The sequence below is a fragment of the Aythya ferina genome (genome assembly GCF_964211825.1).
Source record: "Aythya ferina genome assembly, chromosome: 9".
NCBI lineage: Eukaryota > Metazoa > Chordata > Aves > Anseriformes > Anatidae > Aythya > Aythya ferina.
This window is the reverse complement of record NC_140305.1, coordinates 7,690,471-7,709,452: the sequence shown is the minus strand read 5'-3', so window position 1 is coordinate 7,709,452 and position 18,982 is coordinate 7,690,471. Positions and strand designations below refer to the sequence as shown.

At 35.2% G+C, this 18,982-nt stretch overlaps 1 protein-coding gene across 18 annotated transcripts in view; it reads left to right on the top strand.

Moving 5' to 3' along the window:
- LOC311441429 (uncharacterized protein) overlaps nt 1-18,982 on the top strand; it is a 312,197-nt gene that overhangs the window by 245,054 nt on the left and 48,161 nt on the right. For 5 of the 18 annotated variants that reach the window (XR_014695939.1, XR_014695942.1, XR_014695944.1 and 2 more), the window contains 2 exons: nt 1,731-1,809; nt 12,760-12,826. The exons of 1 other annotated variant lie outside the window; for it this stretch is intronic. The gene's annotated coding sequence lies outside the window, so the exon portion shown is untranslated. Of the gene's footprint in view, nt 1-1,730; nt 1,810-6,445; nt 6,571-12,759; nt 12,827-13,170; nt 13,996-18,982 lie in introns of those variants that run through there. 12 more of the 18 variants (XR_014695937.1, XR_014695938.1, XR_014695940.1 and 9 more) reach the window with 5 other exon arrangements.

Here is an 18,982-nt window from a genome sequence, read left to right as displayed (position 1 = left end):
TATTTTCAGAATTTAAATTAGCTGAACAACTTTACTTAAATAGGAAGCAAAAAGACTTTTGGAATAAGTTGAATAAACCTGTTCTTAACAAATAAAATGCTCAAAATTGCCTACATTCCTAAGAATCTATCCAGGATGCTGAAGAGGACCAGGGAATTAGACCATTTTCTTTACTGAATATTCCAGGAACTTCTATCATATACTGGAGTAACTTCTCTCTCTCTTGCAGTTCAGTTTCCTCCTCCTTTTGCCATTTGTCCCATGGTTTATCACTTCACCACCTAGACACAATAGAGCTAGGGGAGTTGTCTTTACCTCTCCTAGGTAGTTGTATTGTCCTAAGCAGCGCTGTTCACCATTTGTACAACTTGATAGTGTTCAGCTTTTACTGAAGTGGATCTTTAAACAAATGAAGCATTAAAATATTTTTTTAAAATAAAAGAAATATTGTCTATTTGATTAAAATTCTGGTTAAATGCAACTACTTCAGTTGATCTATCCATACAAAGATGCAGTCAGAAAAAAAAAAAAAAAAAAAGAAAAAAGAAAAAAGTCTCTATTAAAATCTCTGGAGGTAATTCCATGTAATTGAGTCTTAAGCTTTTTCTAATCTGTATGTAGCCACTGAACAGAAGCAGGGAAATTTAAAAGGCCATACTGAGCTAGGACTCAGGAGACCTAAGGTAAAAACTTCACACATTTTCTTACTTCTTTATGCAGTGCAATAGGACTGGTGTAATAAGAAGTAACTCAACAAACCCTCTAGGAAGCCAGTCCTACAGAAGTACTGCCAGGGAACTATTGGTATTGCAGTGCCCGTGGCAGTTCAAAATTGAGATAACAAGTGAGCTTAAAATTAAATTTAGACCATGCTTTTTCTAGGCTTTGAGTTTGTTAGCTGACTGTTCCTGGGCTGTAATCTGCTGCTGTCCTGCTGCAAAGCATTGGGAACTTTCCCTCACCAGTATGTGTTTATGATTCCACTGTCTGTCTTGACTTTTTATATTGCATTTCCTATGGAATTCAAACTCACTGTCATTGTACATGTGTTCTGTTCTATGCCTAGCCACGATTTCAGATGAAATGATAAATTACCACTTTGCAGAATGAAAATGAGATTCATATAGCCATTATGATTGAAGACCAAACAACAGTGCAGAGGCTAAATATATTTGGATACCAAAACACTTTAATCACAAATACATCGATTGTACATATTGCATGGCTTCCCTGTTCTGTGGTTGCAGTGGTGTGGCCCAGGACAAACCAGGCAGATGAACCTGTGTAAACCCTGTGCAGGGTTCTGGGGGACCCTGGCCTCTGTTGGGGTCTCTTGGGGTCTCTGGGTGTTGCAGAGAGGTTTGAACCCTGTTGCAGTGCCATAGGAGCAGCCTCTCAGGTGCTCCTTTATCAGGGTTCTTTCTGGAGTCTGTAACCCAGTATTTCTTGGAGTATCCCGGAAAATTATTTTCCACAGGTACAGGATTGGGTAGTGAATATTTCCTTCATGACTGTCCAGATGTGTGTTGCTGATGTGTGTATGCTGATGTGTGTTGTTGTGAGCTCTACCAACCTGTGTGTTAAGGGCTTTTTTGGACACAGTTACACTTTTTAATCATAAACAGGTTATTTGCATAGTTTGGCTATCTATTTACTTGATCACTCAAAAATCTATTCAGGAATCATTCTTTTTTTTTTTTTTTTTTTTTTTTTTTTTGCTTTTGGGGTAGGTGGAGAAGAGTACAAGGGGCTGTTTTCATAGTTCCACTTAAAAGCTTGGTTAAAGTTCATCTACGGCTGTATTAACAGGTATGCTAATCAGACCTAACTCTCATACTAACTGCTACAGTGGCTGAGCACAACTGAGATGGAGAGCTTTGGCATCTCTGCTTCTTCCCATGGTTAAAGAGTCCATTTGTTGTTCCCTCAGAGACTTTTGCTTGCCTTCTAGACAAAGGAAAAAGAAGCAAAAATAAAAGGAATGTACACATTTTAAAACAGAACAGGTGGGAGAGACCATGACAAAATCTTCACAGGAATATCTCTGTCCTTACTACAAATTCCTAAACTTAAAATATGTCTAGGAAATTCCCTGCACCTTCAAGGAATTTCCCTGTGCTTTCTAGGAATGTCTGAGCTTTCCAATAATTCCTCAGTCCTAGTATACCTTTCTAGGAATTGTTATAGCTAGAAACTTTCCAGAAATTTCTCAGGTTTTGACTGATTTCTAGGAACTTCCTTTTAAGAATAATGATAGGAATATTCTAGTGATTACTGGGATTTTTTTCTATCCAGAACCCTTTTACAAATTTCTGATCATTTTCTAGTTCCTCAGTCAGAACTTTTTCTAGGACTTTCTTGTAATATCCAAGAATTTCTCACTACTTGCAAGGAATTCTGTCTAGGATTATTCTAGGTCTTCCCCAGTGCTTTTCAGGAATTTCTCATCCCAGAACCTTTCTAGGAATTGCACCTTGCTTTCTAGGAATTTACCGCTACTTTCTAGCAATTATAAATTCTAGGAACTTTCTAAACATTGTTGAGCATTTTTTAGGAAATTTTCAATGCTTTCTGAAATGTCACTAATCTGAAAACTCTAAAGTGTGCTTTCTAGGAATTTTTATGCAATTTCTAGGAATTTCCCACCACATTTGAGAAATGTTTAACTTCTTACTAGGAGTTTTTCTGTTTGGAACCATTCTATGAATTCCTTAGTGCTTTCTAAGTGTTTTCCTATGCTTTCCCAGAATGCCTTGATATTGAAGCTTTCTAGGAAATTTCCAGCATTTTCTAGGATTTTCCCTGGTATGTTTCCTTCCATGAACACTTCTGTTTAGAGCCTTTCTAGGAGTTTTGCAATCTATAAAGGTTCTCAGTGCAAAAGCATAAGGAACTAGAAAAAAAAAAAAAAAAGGTTCTGCATAATTATATTTACAAAATTATGTATGGCTGGCCAGAAAGAAACAAGCTAAAGAAAAATAAAATAGGCTGTGAATTACAGTAGCTCACAGTAGCAATTTAGGTCATAGAACTTTCACCTGTACTAGCTATAAAATGTACCTGCCAAATACATGCTACTTGGAGCCAAGTTTCAGTATCAGACTGATTAAATTAACACCTCTGCGCAACAGTGCCATATGATGGCAGACTTTGTAACAGTGCAAACTGATTTATGGTTGACTCAATTGTAATGATCAGACTCAGAATCATTGTTCTTGAGTAAGTTTCATATCTGCCATGGCAGAGACACCTATTATCTAATTCTGCTGGCTGTAAATTAATTAAATAGATTGTTTATAAATTTAAATAATAATAATAACTTATTTCCTGGATACTTTTTACTTTGTTCCTAGCCTATAGATATATTTTAAGACATATTTAGGAAGAAGTAATTTCACTATATTTCATCATCCTTTGTCTGGTGCCTACAGAGATTTTCTGGATTTATAGACAGAGATATAAGCTTTGTCAAGTAATAGTCTACCTGCTAAAGCCAAATACTATTCATTTCAAAATTTAGTAGAAATAATTCCTCACTGCAAAGACTTTACATTTCCAGAATATTCTTTCCTCAAAGAACCTACAAGTGCTTTATAAATTCTGGCTTTGAGAATCCAAACAAAGTATTGTGCATCCTTGGGATATCACTCCACACTTCCTCATTCAGTGAGCAGATTTTTATGTGGTTCAGTAAACACAAGGAACCATGTACATACATGCTGTGATGTAGGATCCAAATGCCATTTCCTATCCAGGCTCATGTAGTAGATATGCAGCACCTTTGAGGACTGAGTTTGCTCAATGTCATACCTCTTATGAAGAGGGTTAGAGATATTCTCTTCTAGACACAAATACCTGGGCATTAAGGTAGTTCTAGTGATTCTAAACAGGTCACATAGAAAACAAAGCACGGGTGAAGAAGAAATGTCCTAGATCTTATTTTTGCTGCTTAGTTTTGCAGTATAGGAGAAACAGATATTTAGAAAGACAGCAGGCTGACTTCTCCAGTCATTTCAGTAAAAAAATATATGTAGGGGCTCTGGAAGACTAATGAGAATTCTTCACTGCAAACTTGTTAAGGTGTAGGACTTCAGCCATAAAGTAAGCCTTGAAACTGTTGACTTAGCTGTGTACGTAAAGATTAGTGAAACAGTTGAGAGGTGAATCTATCTATCTATACAGCTTCTTGGATCAGCTCATTCTCATTTCAATTGCTAAGTGCTTGGTAGAAAATATTGCCTAATGGCACTAACAGCCACTGTTTTTTGTTTAGCATGGTGGTATGTATTGCCTCCATTTGAAAGGGTGATAGCAACAATCAAGGTCTTTCAGTGTTAGCAGTTTGTGCCAGACAACTAAAAATAATCACCGTCATATATTCCTCTAAAATATATTTAAAAAAAAATCAAATAAAATTATATCGCTTGAAAATAGAGAGTCTTTAAAGTAGCAGTCCTTTAAAAATACAATAGTTCAGACTCATCTGAGATTTCATGGGTCCTGTAATAATGCAGCTGTTTTCCTCAGGGTGTTCTCACACTAATTCATAAAAAAAAAAAAAAAATGTACTTGTTATGAGCATTCTGAAACCCCAAGGAAAGCAGCTGTGTTTTTGACGAACTGGGCCACATTTTCAACACCTCTAGCAAAAGAGACATTTATAGAGGAATTCTATGTATTATATATCCATGAGCAACATTTTTTTTTTTTACGGGAACAACATATAGTGCTCTTCACAGAAATTTACACAGCAAAACAGCCAAACTGAACGTTGAGTTGAGCTGCAATATGAAATTAAAAACATGACCTCCAGCAGAAGACTTGCCCTAAACTCAAAACATGCCACCCAAACTGAACTTAAAGACAACTAAGGAAATTAATAAATGATATAGACATGTTAGATGTTAACTTCGTATGTTAAATTCAGACTTTTTTTATTCTTTTCATTTTTTTGTTTGCTTTTAATGCATTCCTGAAGTTACAAAAATGTAAGGAAGAGTGATATTAGTAGGGGATCTTGGTAAACATGTTTTCTAGAACATTAGTAAAATATATAGTCAGGACAAAACAGAAACTTTTATGCATCCTATGTTACCCATTCTCCCCAAAGGATTATTTTCTTATTTGTTCTCTCAGTCCAAAAGTGGTTATAGCCCGCAAATTGCATAATTTTTGTAGTTTTCAGTTTTATACAAGTTTCATATACATTAGTCTGTTCATATTTACATTCTTTTTTTTCCTACATCTACTCTTCCAATATTGTCTCCATATTTCTTGAAACTTTTCATTTGTCCTTTAAGTATGACATTCTATACAGATCCATTCTTCATGTATTAAAACCATCTTTCTCAAGTATCTTTCAATAGTATAATTTTTCATCACAGAGGTTTTCCTATCAGTATTAGAGTTTATTTTTTCAGTTTTTAAAGTGTTTCATACTCAGACAACCTAGCTGAAGTGAGTGTCTTTCATCCACTGACTTCCCTCAGTCTACTATTGCACCCTGTATTGTAATATTAGCATGGGAGTTACTTAGATAAACATACTATCATTTCCTATTGAAATGTCTTTACTTCTAAATGTTGTTAAATTTTCCAAGTGAACAGTAGCTAATCTATTTTTTCTTTTTTGTCATCCTTTTAATGCCTTATTCTTTGATCTGAGTCCCTCAGGATATATTTGCTCCTTGTCCTTTTCTTTGATCTTTGTCTCTGTCTTTTGTTGTATTTGGCTTTCTTAGTTACATCTCCTACATCTTCTTTTTGCTATCCTTCACCTTCAGGTTGCCACCCCATTGCAATGCTTCATCTGTCAACTATCTTCACCAGCTTTCATTTCTCTTTTTTTTTTTTTTTTTTTTTTTTTTTTTTGTGGGGGTGGGGGGAAGGCGGCTTTCAGGATAGCACTTATCTCATGGCTCTTTTGATCCCAGTCTATTTGACAGGCTGTTCAGGCTGTTCAATGTTGTTTCATAGTTCGTTCATTTTTTTCCCTGAGATGTCTTAGTTTTCCATACAACTTAATTATGTTCAGTGATATTTGTGGTATTTGACTCTTCTTTTTTTTTTTTTTTTTTTTTTTTTTTTTTGCGGTGGGGAGGAGGAGGTCGGGGAGAGAAGTGGGGCGGGGCAGGGGGAAGGAGATTGCTCTTAGTTTCTCAGCCTTGGTGCCAGAACAAGCTTAGGTTCCATCCTGACTAAACACTCAGGAATGTGAATAATTATCTGTTCACCTGAAGTGAACCATAATTTGTTTTTCCTCATCAAATGATAAATAAGTCCATTTACAATTGTTCAAGACATGATCATTATGACCAGATCATTCCCTAAGCAGGAATTTGGTTGATTTTACACATTTTCATTTTAAGAATAGTTTCCTAAATTTGATGTTTTACAGAATAAAAGACTAAAAATTTAGTTTCTATTCCTGTTTATTAATCTCCCAGATTCCTGACTGTAAAATGTATGCATGAGAATAGGAAATGAAGACTTCTGTAACTTGAAACAGTAAGAACAATAGATGGGTGATCTGGTGAGACTGGGACTGTTACTAGCTATGTATCAGTGAGCAGAAAACTAAAAGAAAGCATAAGGAGTCTGCATCTTCAAGTTCTAAGCACAAGTGGATACCAGAATACTGGCATCGTTACACCTTCATCCATCCATGTGATAAAGCTTAGATGTTATGGGCCAGTTATAAGAAAAAGCATCCTCTAAGTCACTAACAAAATATGAAATGCACATGTTTTAGAACCCAATTTTTCATTTATTTTTATGGACAAGTGCATGGAACTCAACGACCAGAGGAGAGAGACCAGCAGACAATTTAAGTATCAAGGCTCATGTCCACAGTCGGTCGAAACTTGTGCATCTCTGCTCAAATCAGTAAATTTGCAGTAACATGAAATATCCTAAAATATGTCCAGGAAATATCCTGGCATTTGAATCAATTCTGCTAAAGTACAATAAAAATGATACTTTCCCTTAATCAGCCTGTATTGGTTTAACAGGAATAAATTTAGAGAATGAGATGAGAATGTTTTTCTGAAATTTTGCATGTGTAAACACAGTCAAATGCACTTACATGTCAGGTCCCTGTGTAAACAAAGCTATGGAAATGAAGGTGTAGAAGACAAATCTCACCAATTTATATCTACTCTTATTTCATCAAGTTCATTAAGAGGAGAAAACTAGGAATATTAAAACTTAAGGGTCAGATCCAGTAAATCAGTGAGCTATATGAATGGCTTATTGCAAAGCACGGTGTAAGTCAGTGGAGAGATTTCCATTAACTTCAAAAGAACTTGGATTAGACTCGAGTGTATTAAGGCTATACAGCCAAAAATGTGTGCAAGTGAAAATCAATGCAGACTTGTGAAGTATTGTGGATGTGCTTGCAGTTTCCTCCTGTTAGTCTTGACAGCAGTTAGTCCTCAAATGTGTTTCCCTAATTCACTAAATAATTTATGAATCAGGGTTTAAGACTTCTCAGCTACAATTAATGATGTTTTTAATGATTGCTATTTTAATATTTGTCTAGGCCAGGCATCTCTCCAGTAAGGTAGAGATGGTAGCAAATGGAAATATAGTAAATGATTAATTAAGAGTGGGGAAAAAAAAAAAAAAAAAAAAAAAGCAAACTTTAGAATACCTACCATTTTCTTCTATCCACCCCCAGTGGTCTTGTTGTCAAATAGGAAGCATCATTGGGGAAGCAGTGTAGACTCAGAATACTTCACACCAAAGAGCAAATGACATAAAAACCTCTAAACTGAGTAGATTGTCACATTTACATTGTCCAAGGAGCTCCCCCATATATTCATTCAGTCATTTAAAGTATCTATTCAATAAAAACTTTTTTTTTTTTTTTATGGGAAACACTTAAACAATGTTTTAATGGGTAGTGAAAAGTGAGTGTAATTTTTATTTGCTTGTCAGAAAGCTATGTTCCACTTACCATGGATGTAATATAGTGCTCTCATGCTTATGCTTATATAAATATATATTTTATTACATTATTCCAGTAGATTTTACAATATTCAGGATTGATGCAAGAAAACTGGAAGAGAATGTACACTGGATTTCTCTTATAAAAGAAATATCAAATGGTTAAATAGGTTGAGAAAGGGATGAAAATAAATTAGTGTTCACATTATCTGTTGAACATTGAGTCAGTCCTGTGAACTGACTTACGCAGTGGAAGGAAAGACAGGAGATGATCATTAAATCCAAGCGTGTTTCATATTGTGTCTGTTTAAGAAAGTAGAATTAAGTTTCCTAAATTTTACTGATTCATGTTCCATTATTAACCAGTATTTTCACACACACAATCACAGAATCACAGAATTTTCTAGGTTGGAAGAGACCTCAAGATCATCGAGTCCAACCTCTGACCTAACGCTAACAGTCCCCACTAAACCATTTCCCAACATTTTCTAACATGTTGCAGTGCTGGACACTTTACAGTGTGACTGGCGTTACTGTTTATAATCACATTATAATGCCAGGCATTGTAGATATTTTTTCCTTGTGTTATCTATGAAGAATACGATCTTCTGAAGCAAATGTACAAAACTGTAAAGCACTTTGATTTATGACCTCAGCAACTTACGGATTAGGAAATTAGTCAGGAAAAGCTTGAGAGACTGTTCGGTAATTTTGATGATAGAGATCAGGGTTTCACAGGCTGTATCTACACTTTAATGTTGAGGAAGAAAAGAGTGCAGTGTTTCCTGCCCTGCGGGGACGACAGCAGTGGGTGCTCAGGTCATCTCCCCAAACTGAGCTCAGCAGAAGCTTCTGCAGAGCATCAGCCTGGAAACTGGGAAGCAGTCCTGGTTACTGTTGCATTAAAGTAGTTGAAATGAAGCAAAGTATAGGAAATGGAGAGTGTAACTGCCAGTTACCCAATCGTTTTGATTGGGAAATCAAATTGAGTAATGGATCGGGCTTGACTGACTGCCTACATGTACACTGCTTCAGTTCCGTGGCTACACAACAAATACTTAAATTCCTAGCAAGTCATGAATTTCCCAAAATCTACCATTCCAGAAAGGAATGGTCACACAGGCATATTAAATAGGAATCTCAGTAAGTACAGGGTAAATATAAAAATGCACCTCTATAAACTGTGCTGACAGAATTCAGTGGACTTTCTGCACAAAGCCTGTTGAGTTGGTGTGTTTGTCAGGATGGGCTTGCTGAGGTAGTTGAATTGCCAATGTGCTACCTCAATGCCTTGTGTCTTCTGCTGCATTTGAAGGGCCTATGCTAACGTGGCAAGTTGACCCTGGTAATATGTGTGTTTATAGGCAGTAGACACTCTTCTGGTGAAGTGTCACTGGGCACAGCATATGTCAGAAAAAAATGTTATTTTATTTACACAGAACGAAGCATTTTAACCTTGAGGCTGAGAGATATGTAACCCATATGTAGTCATGCACACCTTCAATATAATCCCTTTTCTTGGAGTTATGGCCTTATTAATGATAAGATAGATACATTTGATTCAAAACAAGCAGCAACAAAAACTGAGAGATCTACCATGCCTGTATGTGTGACAAAGTTGGAAACAGGTTCTGAAAATAAAATAATAATAATAAAGATAACTTCTTGCTTTGTACTTCAGCAGTTTTGAGGCAACATATGAACAAAATATCCTATAAACATTCAGTTATTAGTATCAGATGATAGCTATCTTTGATTTTACAAATGATTTTTAGAAGAGTTCTTCAGAGAAGGTAGCTGTACATCCTGTCTCACTGTACATCTACTTATTGTTCTAATAAACCCATTGCTTCCCAGTACATCTGAAAACTGCAATCCTTCTGTGTTATGACATCCTACTGGGACTTAAAGGGGGCCTACAGGAAAACGAGAGGGACTCTTTCTCAGGAAATGTACTGATAGGACAAGGAATAATGGCTTTAAACAAAAAGAAGGGCAGACTTGGTTTAGGTATTAGGAAGAAATCCTTCTCTGTGAGGGTGGTGAGGCCCTGGAACAGGTTGCCCAGAGAAGCTGTGGATGCCTCATCTCTGGAAGTGTTTAAGGCCATGCTGGATAGGGCTTTGAGCAACCTGGTCTAGTGGAAGGTGTCCCTGCCCATAGCAGGGGGGCTGGAATTAGATGATCTTTAAAGTCTCTTCCAATCTAAACTACTCTGTGATTCTGTAACAGCCTTCATAGTGTCATGGTTGTGTGGGTTTTTCGGGTATATACACAGAGAATGTGTATCAATGTTTTCATGTATATTTTTATGAAGGATGACTGTGGAATAGCTAATTAGGTTCCAGTAATATTTTTAAAATCTATAAAATTACCTTGAAATGACAGTATTTTTTATGTTCCCCTGAAATTTGTATCACTGACATTTCAAGGACAGTGTAAATTATTCAAGATGAATTCCAGCACTTAGATTTAGGATTATACTCACAATTGTCATAACAATTAAACATGCAAACTTATCATGTTTTGTTTATGGAATACATTTTTAATATATATTAGATACAAGCTATTTCATCTGAGTAAATATATACCATTTTAAAACATTAATTTCCACTTTGTTTGTACCAATACTTTTCATTATTTAATAGACCATTTTTTGCTTGCAAAGAAATTGAAGTCAGACAAACAAGCAAGTTATATTTCATACTTACAGACTTGTACAATATGGGGCAGCACCTTGCTCTTCCAACTTCAGAGGATTAAAAAAAACTTGATTTATATATTAATCAGCAAATGGGTTTGATAAAACCAATTCTGTAATGTTATTCTGAAGAACCTGACAATATTAAGTTGAAAATTTGTCATCAACAAAGTTGTGCTATAACCAGGTATGGGTTAAATAATAAGCTTTTTCCATTTAAGTATTTGTTTTAATTAAACAATTGTTTCCTCCTTCAAATAAACCAGCTACCAAGTTCAGCAACATTCTATTAAAAGCTACTTTATAAATATTCATGTTTATGGAATCATATATTGTATTTCAATATCAGAAAACTTTTTAGTTTGAATTTTGTAGTTTTTTCAGAAAGATTATGAAGACAGTTGTTACTGGCAGTTGAAATGTGTAGTGCTACCAATGATTGTCATAGTACAGAAGGAGAAAGAGGAAAAATTGCAAATCTTGTATTTATAACACATTCAATTCATAAGTCTAAACTTGGATCTACTAAATGTTTTTAAAAATACAAATTCTGAAAGAGATGAGCATCTCTTACTACCCAGACTTGAGTAATTTGTTGTAGTCTTCTAATGCAGTATTTCTATAACTAATCAGAACTAGTTTGTTAGATTTGTTTATCTTATAAGAACAATAGATATATTAAAAAAAAAAAACAACAAAAAAAAAACTTTGTGTTTAAATGGGCATGTATATATTCCTGAAACAGTTCTAGAAAGTTCATTACTTTTATGAATAATGGCTATGAAATAAGACTTTGATGCTAGTTCTACAAAGGCTTGGCCTATGTGTTATATATTCTGAATAATGCCTTTTCTCTTTTGTTAGGTTAGGGGTCTAAATACTGGTATATTAGGAAGGAGGAAAGGGAAAGGAAAAGAAACAATAGAAATAGACCTACAGGATTATTTGTTTATGTTATCTGCAGAAGAAAAAAAAAATTAAATGCCAGAACTGTCTTGCAGTAATATGTCAATTTCAGATGATATATGTGAATACTGAATCCAGTTTCCTCTTATAAAAAAAAAAAAAAAAAAAAAAAAGTACAGTGCTCAGCCTGACATGATTGACTTCAATAAACATATTTTCTCAGTTTAATTCTCAATTCAGATCTGAGATTGTGATTATTATTTATTGGTGAAGCATATGAAAATATGCATAAACTCACCAAAATATATGGAAGAATAAGCAGATTCTCAGTTTCCTTGCATACAACATAAAAATATTTTATATACATATAAAATCTATGCTTCTATAATTAAACAGGATTCTGTAAGAGGAGAAATAAGAAGTTAGGCAAAGAGTTCTGTTAAAAAATAAAGTTCTGTTACTGTTTTAAAAAGTAAACATATGAAATGACAGATAATTAAATCAATTTTAACTTCCTACAAGAGCATCAAGGTTTTTCATCTAAATATTAATCTAGCAAATACTTTGTGAGCATTTAATAAAAATTGCAACTGCAGCAAAGCAACATCTGTCATCTGGAGTTTCTAACCTGCTGATCAATAGCAAGTGACTATTAGAGAACACTTGGTTTGAAATTTATTTCACCCTTTGAAAATATGCAAGTCTTCTGTTCTCAGGCATCCTGAATGTATCCTTTGACCCCATTTATTCCTCTTCAATTTTAACTGGCAGAAAAGTGATATACTTTGAGAGAATCTAATAATGTCATCCCATGTTTTAGTCATCCACATATCTACTTCAAATTCTTCAGGAGATGACAAGTATTGCTTGAAAACTACTGGTACCTTCCTGTCAGTCCCTTGATTCTGAGATGAATTCATGCATAAGTGAACATTGTGGACCAGTGGAGCAAATCTGAAGCAAATAATGCTTTTGTAATTTTCCAGATCTACCCAGAGAGATCTCCTCCTACATGGCAGGCGATAAAGTCTGACATCTTGGCTACCAAAGTGCTTTATAAAACAAGAGACTTTGTATGGCTGGTGGGGCTCCAGAATATTTAGAATAGTAAATAGATTTCAAAAAACTGATGTTCTGCAATGTATTGTTAAATGAATATTGAAGCGCATGCTTTTTTTTTTTTTTTTTTTTTTTCTTCCCCCTAAGGAAATGTATTATATTACCTGGGAAAAAAGAATGGAATTTGGGGTTGATGTAGAAAGTGGTGTTGCACGTGAGTATATGAGCCCCTTTCTTCTCTTTTTCTCCTTTTCATAAAAATCTTATTTCTTAGCTTCCCTTAAAAGTTAAAGGGAAATTGTTGGTTGGGTTTGATCCAGTCTAGGATGTCACAGCTACTAGGTTTTTGGGGCTACTCAACTTGCAAAATATTTAATCCTAATCTTGAATACCTTGGGTGTTGTCAAAATATTTCCTTTCATGCTTGTAGTCACATGAACAAAAATGAGTGTTTTAGGAAAACCAATGTTCTTTGTCATATCAGCCTTTTTATTAAATATCTACTGTACATGTATTAATGCACTACACATATCCTTTGTGTTGGCCTCGATGTTGTAGTCTGATCTGCCAGTGGAGGGTCCTGCACTGAAGATAGGACACCTTGTTTCCTAGAGTCCTGCATGAGCTCAAAGGCATAACTGTGTGGGTCAGACTGACAGCGTAGGGTTTGAGGACTGGTCATGGATACATTTTGAACTGAAGATCAACTCACGTTCTAAACAGGCCCGGAACACCTTTGGTATCTTGTTGCCCATGGCAATGGTCAGGTTTTCTACCTATGGGTGGAAATCCAGTTCAGCAGTGCCCAAGAACCCAGTGTGTCTACATGAAATACCTCAAGATTTTAATCTTCTGAATAAATATTACAGAAAGCATTTGAGGCTGAAAACTGAACCTGCAGGACAAGATTATCTATCGCATGAGAGATCAAAATTCTCTTTCACTGCTTTAGAAATAGCTGTTCTGCTGGGGAAAAGGAAATGCATCTGGAAGCTGGGAGAAAATACTGCAGACACTGTGTAGTAGGAACAAGTGGAGTAATGCTAGATCACTCCTCCATATCAGGCTTGCGAGCTTTGTTCTGCTCCATGTCCCTCATTATTCCTGCCTCCATGTTTCCAGAGAAGAGCTAGCAACAGCCAAGCTCCAATCCTATCACACCAGCTGCTTTCATCCAACAGTCTGAGACATTCTCAGCTCCTCTGAGACTTTTGTGAGCCTTTTATGTATTAAGAGTAACAAATAGGAGCATTTAAAGCAATACTAAGTTCTGCTACCTCAGCAGTTTCTTCCTCTATTGTTAGCATTATATCTTCTAGTGGCCTGATCTTTAAGCATAAGTATCTGCTTGTATGAAATAATAAAAGGAAAAAGTTGTATTTATATGACCTAATATATTTATTTTCAGAAGTGCATGTATGAACACATACACATGGTTATGTGCACACACTGGTAAAAGAATTACACATAGCCCTGAAGGAGCCTAATATTCATTTTAGAATCCATTAGAGTAACTAAGAGCAAGAGGATATGTGGACTTCATAATGAAGAATTTTCCTCTTTTTTTTTTTTTTTTTTTTTTCTGGCAGAATTATCTTCTCACTCATAGGAACAGTTTTCCCATGCTATAAAATCTCCTTTAAATGGCTACATTCATTATGCTGCTACAAAGGCATCTAGATGTGAATTTTTTGCTCCTTTCATTTTTTTCTTTACTTGTGTCCAGCTCACTCTCAGTTCACTGATCTTTCAGCGAACTAAATAATTTCACAGTGTGCAGGAATTCAAAAATACAGATGCAGCAAAGCAATTCAGAAATGGTCCTCTGCCTTCTCAAACCACTCGCCCTCTTCATCATTGCTATATTTAGAGAAAAATATTTTGACAGGAGTTTATGAGTGATACATATACAGTATCAACAGAAAAACAAATAGGACTTGAAGAAATAGTTGTATGGAATACTAATGTATCTCTTCCATAAATAATTTCTCTTAAACCTTAAAGAAAATAGCTAGCTGAAACTTCAAGAGCTTCCCAAGGCCAGAGTCACTCTTTTAACTCCTCTACAAGTAAATATGCTATTTAAAGGGATTGAAGCCTTACTGTTTACAAGGTGTGGTTTATGTCAGAATAGATGAAATCCTGTGCAAGTAGAACAGGATTGATTTGTGCTCCCTGTTATGTGGAAGTAGTCTCTCAGCCCTGACAAGGCAGCCTGTGGTTTCATTTGCAACACCCAGGTGGGACAATACGCTACTCTCAACCCCACCCCATGTGTTTTTAAATCTGTTTATGTTACAAAATGATGTATTTCAAATTTGAGTTAATTATAAAAATCTCATACTCTCACAATATTTTTATTTCAGTAACTTGGGCCATGGTCAAAATATTGTTCTACTTCAGCAGTATTCATAGTGATCCCTAAAATAAATAAATAAGTTTAAATTTGCATTAGTCTTAATAGAATTATGTCAATTTGCATCAGGTTGAAAGCTGTACCAGGAACTTGAGCTGAGTAACAACTTGGCTGCTATACTGTGTGGGACTTTGTAAGATAAAAACCATCATGCTGTGATCCAAAATTTAATCTTGAGCATTATCCAATGTCCATTCCCCTTAGGGTTCACAGAAAGTGTAGCCAACAGGAGCATCTATGTTTACTTCAGTGGGTTTACTTCAGTTCCAGAGGCTGTCAGAGCTAGGAGACTGGTACAGTGACAAAATCATTCTGTTGAATGTATCTAGGATTGTTTTTGGTTTTGATTTGTGGGTGTTGGTTTTTTTTTTGTTTTTGTTTGTTTGTTTTTTCATACTTCTAACCAATACTTGAGTTAACAAAGGAAACTTGCAGGAATATGTAAGTGTTGCTGAATTGGAGCACTCTTTGAAATACTGCATAAGACAAAACTACAAGTGAATGATGGTAGAACTTTCATAAAACATGACAATTTGCTTGGTAGTTTATGTTTTTAAAGTAAGTAGTCTGTGTAGTGTTAAGAAGGGCAGTCATTAGAAATGCATTAAAGTAGCATCTTTCTAGCCAGCAAATAAAACAACATTTGAATTCAATGTTATCTAGTTTTATGCGTCCAAGTAGCTCTAAAAGTCTAGCCCCAAATTTGTAAATTCAGTAGAAGTGAAACAAAACAGAGGCAGAAGACTTCCAGTATGAAGCATCTATTAATAATTATCTAAGGATGTGTGTGTACTCCCTAAACAAGATGTTATTTAATTTTATATTTATTAGATGCAAAGCTAATAACATATAAGGCCAAGCTATGGCCTTATTAATTTTTACTGGTACTGGCCCAGGTCTCCAGAAAGAGAAAAGGCTAAAATATACAATAATTAAAAAAAAAAGGAGTTGGGAGGGGGTTGGGGGGGGGTGGGAGGTGGAGATTCTCCAGTAGACCAACAATAGGAAATTATGTTGTTGTTGAGTGCAATATTTCTCTTTCTGTATTTTGAGCTATCTGATATTGGCTTGATACTGATCTGATACTGATGCTTGAATCAAAAAAACAAGAGTATAAGCCATGAAGGCATTTTTATACCCTAGCTGCATTTACACCAGCTGATGGTATATTTCTTACTAGAGATCTAAGATATGGTAAATAAGATGCATTTGGCTGTTGTCTAAACAATCTCCTTCCATCTACTTCATGCCAGTTTCCCCATCGTGTGCTGCTTTGATGCTCTGTCACATTACATGTTGATAAACAGAAAAGACATTCATATTTCTAGGCAGTCAATGTTTGATGGCAGTTTTAGTAACTACCTCCATTCATTTTTTATGGAACTCCTTGTATATAACAAAGTCTACTGCAGGACAAAAGACCAATAAAGGTGTTTATACCTGAAATGTTGATGCATAAATGGAGGATAGAACTGTTCTAAATGTTATTATATCTAAGTTTTTATAACTTTGTAGTTATTTTATCTTAACCTTCAAAAGAGAAAATTTAATTGAATTATTAATAATAATAATAAGAGAATTATTATTTCTCACTAAGAGATTGAAAGCTGGTGATGAGAGTCTATTCTTGCAAACCTTTCACTAAAATAAGTAAAACATGGAAGATTGTAATTGCTTGTAATCGTAAAAAGGGATGATAGAAGTGATGAGTTAATGATTTTCTCAATATCAAGCAAGGTCTTTCATGATAAACAAAATCAGGACCAAGTACTGACCACTGCCACCTTTTGCAAAACATCTAAAACACACAGTAATTTGTAATTAGTCCAAACTTCAGAAATTTGTTCAAGGTTCCCAAAAGATGTAGAAGCTGTTTTTGCAATAGAATGGATCTTGGCTGGAGAAATCCTTGCTCATAGAAAGACAAATTGTTAAGCCTTGCCTCTCAGAAACATTATTCTCTAGCCTTGTTGAAATTCATAGAGTTTTTGACTATGTGGCCTGGCGTGTTGCTGGTTCAGTGTTTTGCATGAATGTGGACTAAATGAAAAGACATCAGTGCATCAAGCAGTTCAGAAATATGGCTGTTCTACAGAAAGTAGATTCTCTGGTTGGGTTGATTCTGGAAAAGGAAATTTTTGACTGCATAATCCCAGTCATGCTATTTTGGCAGTGTTATAGGATAGCTGGAGATCAAGGGAAGAAATCAGACAAATGCTGAAATTAATCTTTATAAGAAATACTCTCATGAAAACAAATTAAAAAGGCAATAAGCTACTAACTATCTTAAGAAAGTTAATAACTTCATTAGCCTGGTTTTATTTCAAAAGGTGTAAAAGTGTCAATAAGAAAAAAAAAAAAGTATGTCAGCTGCATTACAGTAATTTCAATTATCTAACAGGCCAGATCACTTTAGACTGTTAAATCAGGGAAGATATCTATATGCAGGTGAGGACAACAGTGCTATGCACAAATATGTAAGCATCAGGAAAAAAAAGAAAAAAAAAAAACCTACTGAAATCATGAAACAGGTGGAGCAGCAGATTAAGACGAGACTTCAATTTTTAGAAGCATAGGAAGAGATAGACGAGAAAAAATAGTTTAATGCATTTCAGAAACTTTACTTTTAAAGAAACTTAATATAGTTAAGAGTGGCTAAATAATGCAAAGAACCATTCGTAGGATTTTCAGGATTAATATATTAATACTTTCTTTGCATTTATATATTTTTTATTTGTTGTTAGCTAGTAGATGAGTGACTGATGTATGTTTATGCAAGTGTTTTGAATCTCTATGCTTTCATAAATGTAGCTGTGAATCACTCTGGCTCAAATCCATCTTGAAAGTACAGTGTATGTCATTTGCTGCTGTGCTGGCATTTATTTCCTGCTCCAGTGCAACACATTGAGAAAGTCAGGCTTTGACATGCAATTTCGCTGATCATCATGAAGAACAAATATTCGATGTAATAAAATTAGAGACTGGAAATTGTTGCCATAAAATCTCAGGAAATAGCCTCACATATAATTATTATCTAACCTAAGAAGTTTGATTGGCTCATCAAAAATTACAAAGTGGAAACCAAAACTGCAATACGTCTTTCCTTGTATTAGCAATGCTGTTCCAAGGGGCAGCTGTGTTTTGTAGAGCAGCTAAGAGTGGATTGTGGCAGAAGACAGCCTATCTCTGGTTACCCTCTTTCCCAGTTGTGCCTATGTCCCAGGTGAGACATTCATTTTGACCATCAGTTGAATGCACTCACAGTTCAGGTAATTCTGACACTTCCTGTAAGAGTCATGTCAATGGGGCAGGAATTTGTCTTTGTGGCCTTTAGCTGTTATGACAAAAAGCTACATGCTCTGCTAAGCAGGAAAGACAGGAAACACTGCTTTAAGCTATAGATGAGAGGTGATGGTTAATGTTAATGAACAGTGAATAGTAAATAAGCAGTAAAGAGCTTTTTGTCCAAAGATTTCAAGAAAATTACAAAAGCAGCTCAACACAACAACCCCTCATCATTTGGAGAAATTTTTGCATAAAGTTAAACAAAGCCCATACTACAGTCTTCACTTTTTCATTATTACATGCTAATATTTTATGCCATGTATTTGAAAGGTTCTGTTATGTTTCAGATATGACCGTGTGGGAATGAAGCTTGACACACAAAGTAAACCTTTAGGATTTCACTGGTATGATCTCTGTCTATGAAATCTTGTTATATTATATATAACCAGAAAATATAAAATATTCTGGTCTATGGCATCATTGGTTGTTTTGCAGAAGAAATACACTTTGCATCATATAATTCCCCTACATTGAACTGTTTACTGTGGCAGATCTATAACAGCTTAAGATCTTCAACAGTCATTTTAAGGCTTTAAAATCATTCAATGTGGCAAACAAGGTTGCCAATGCCAATCTGGACAGAATACATTCGTGTATTGTCACAATAGT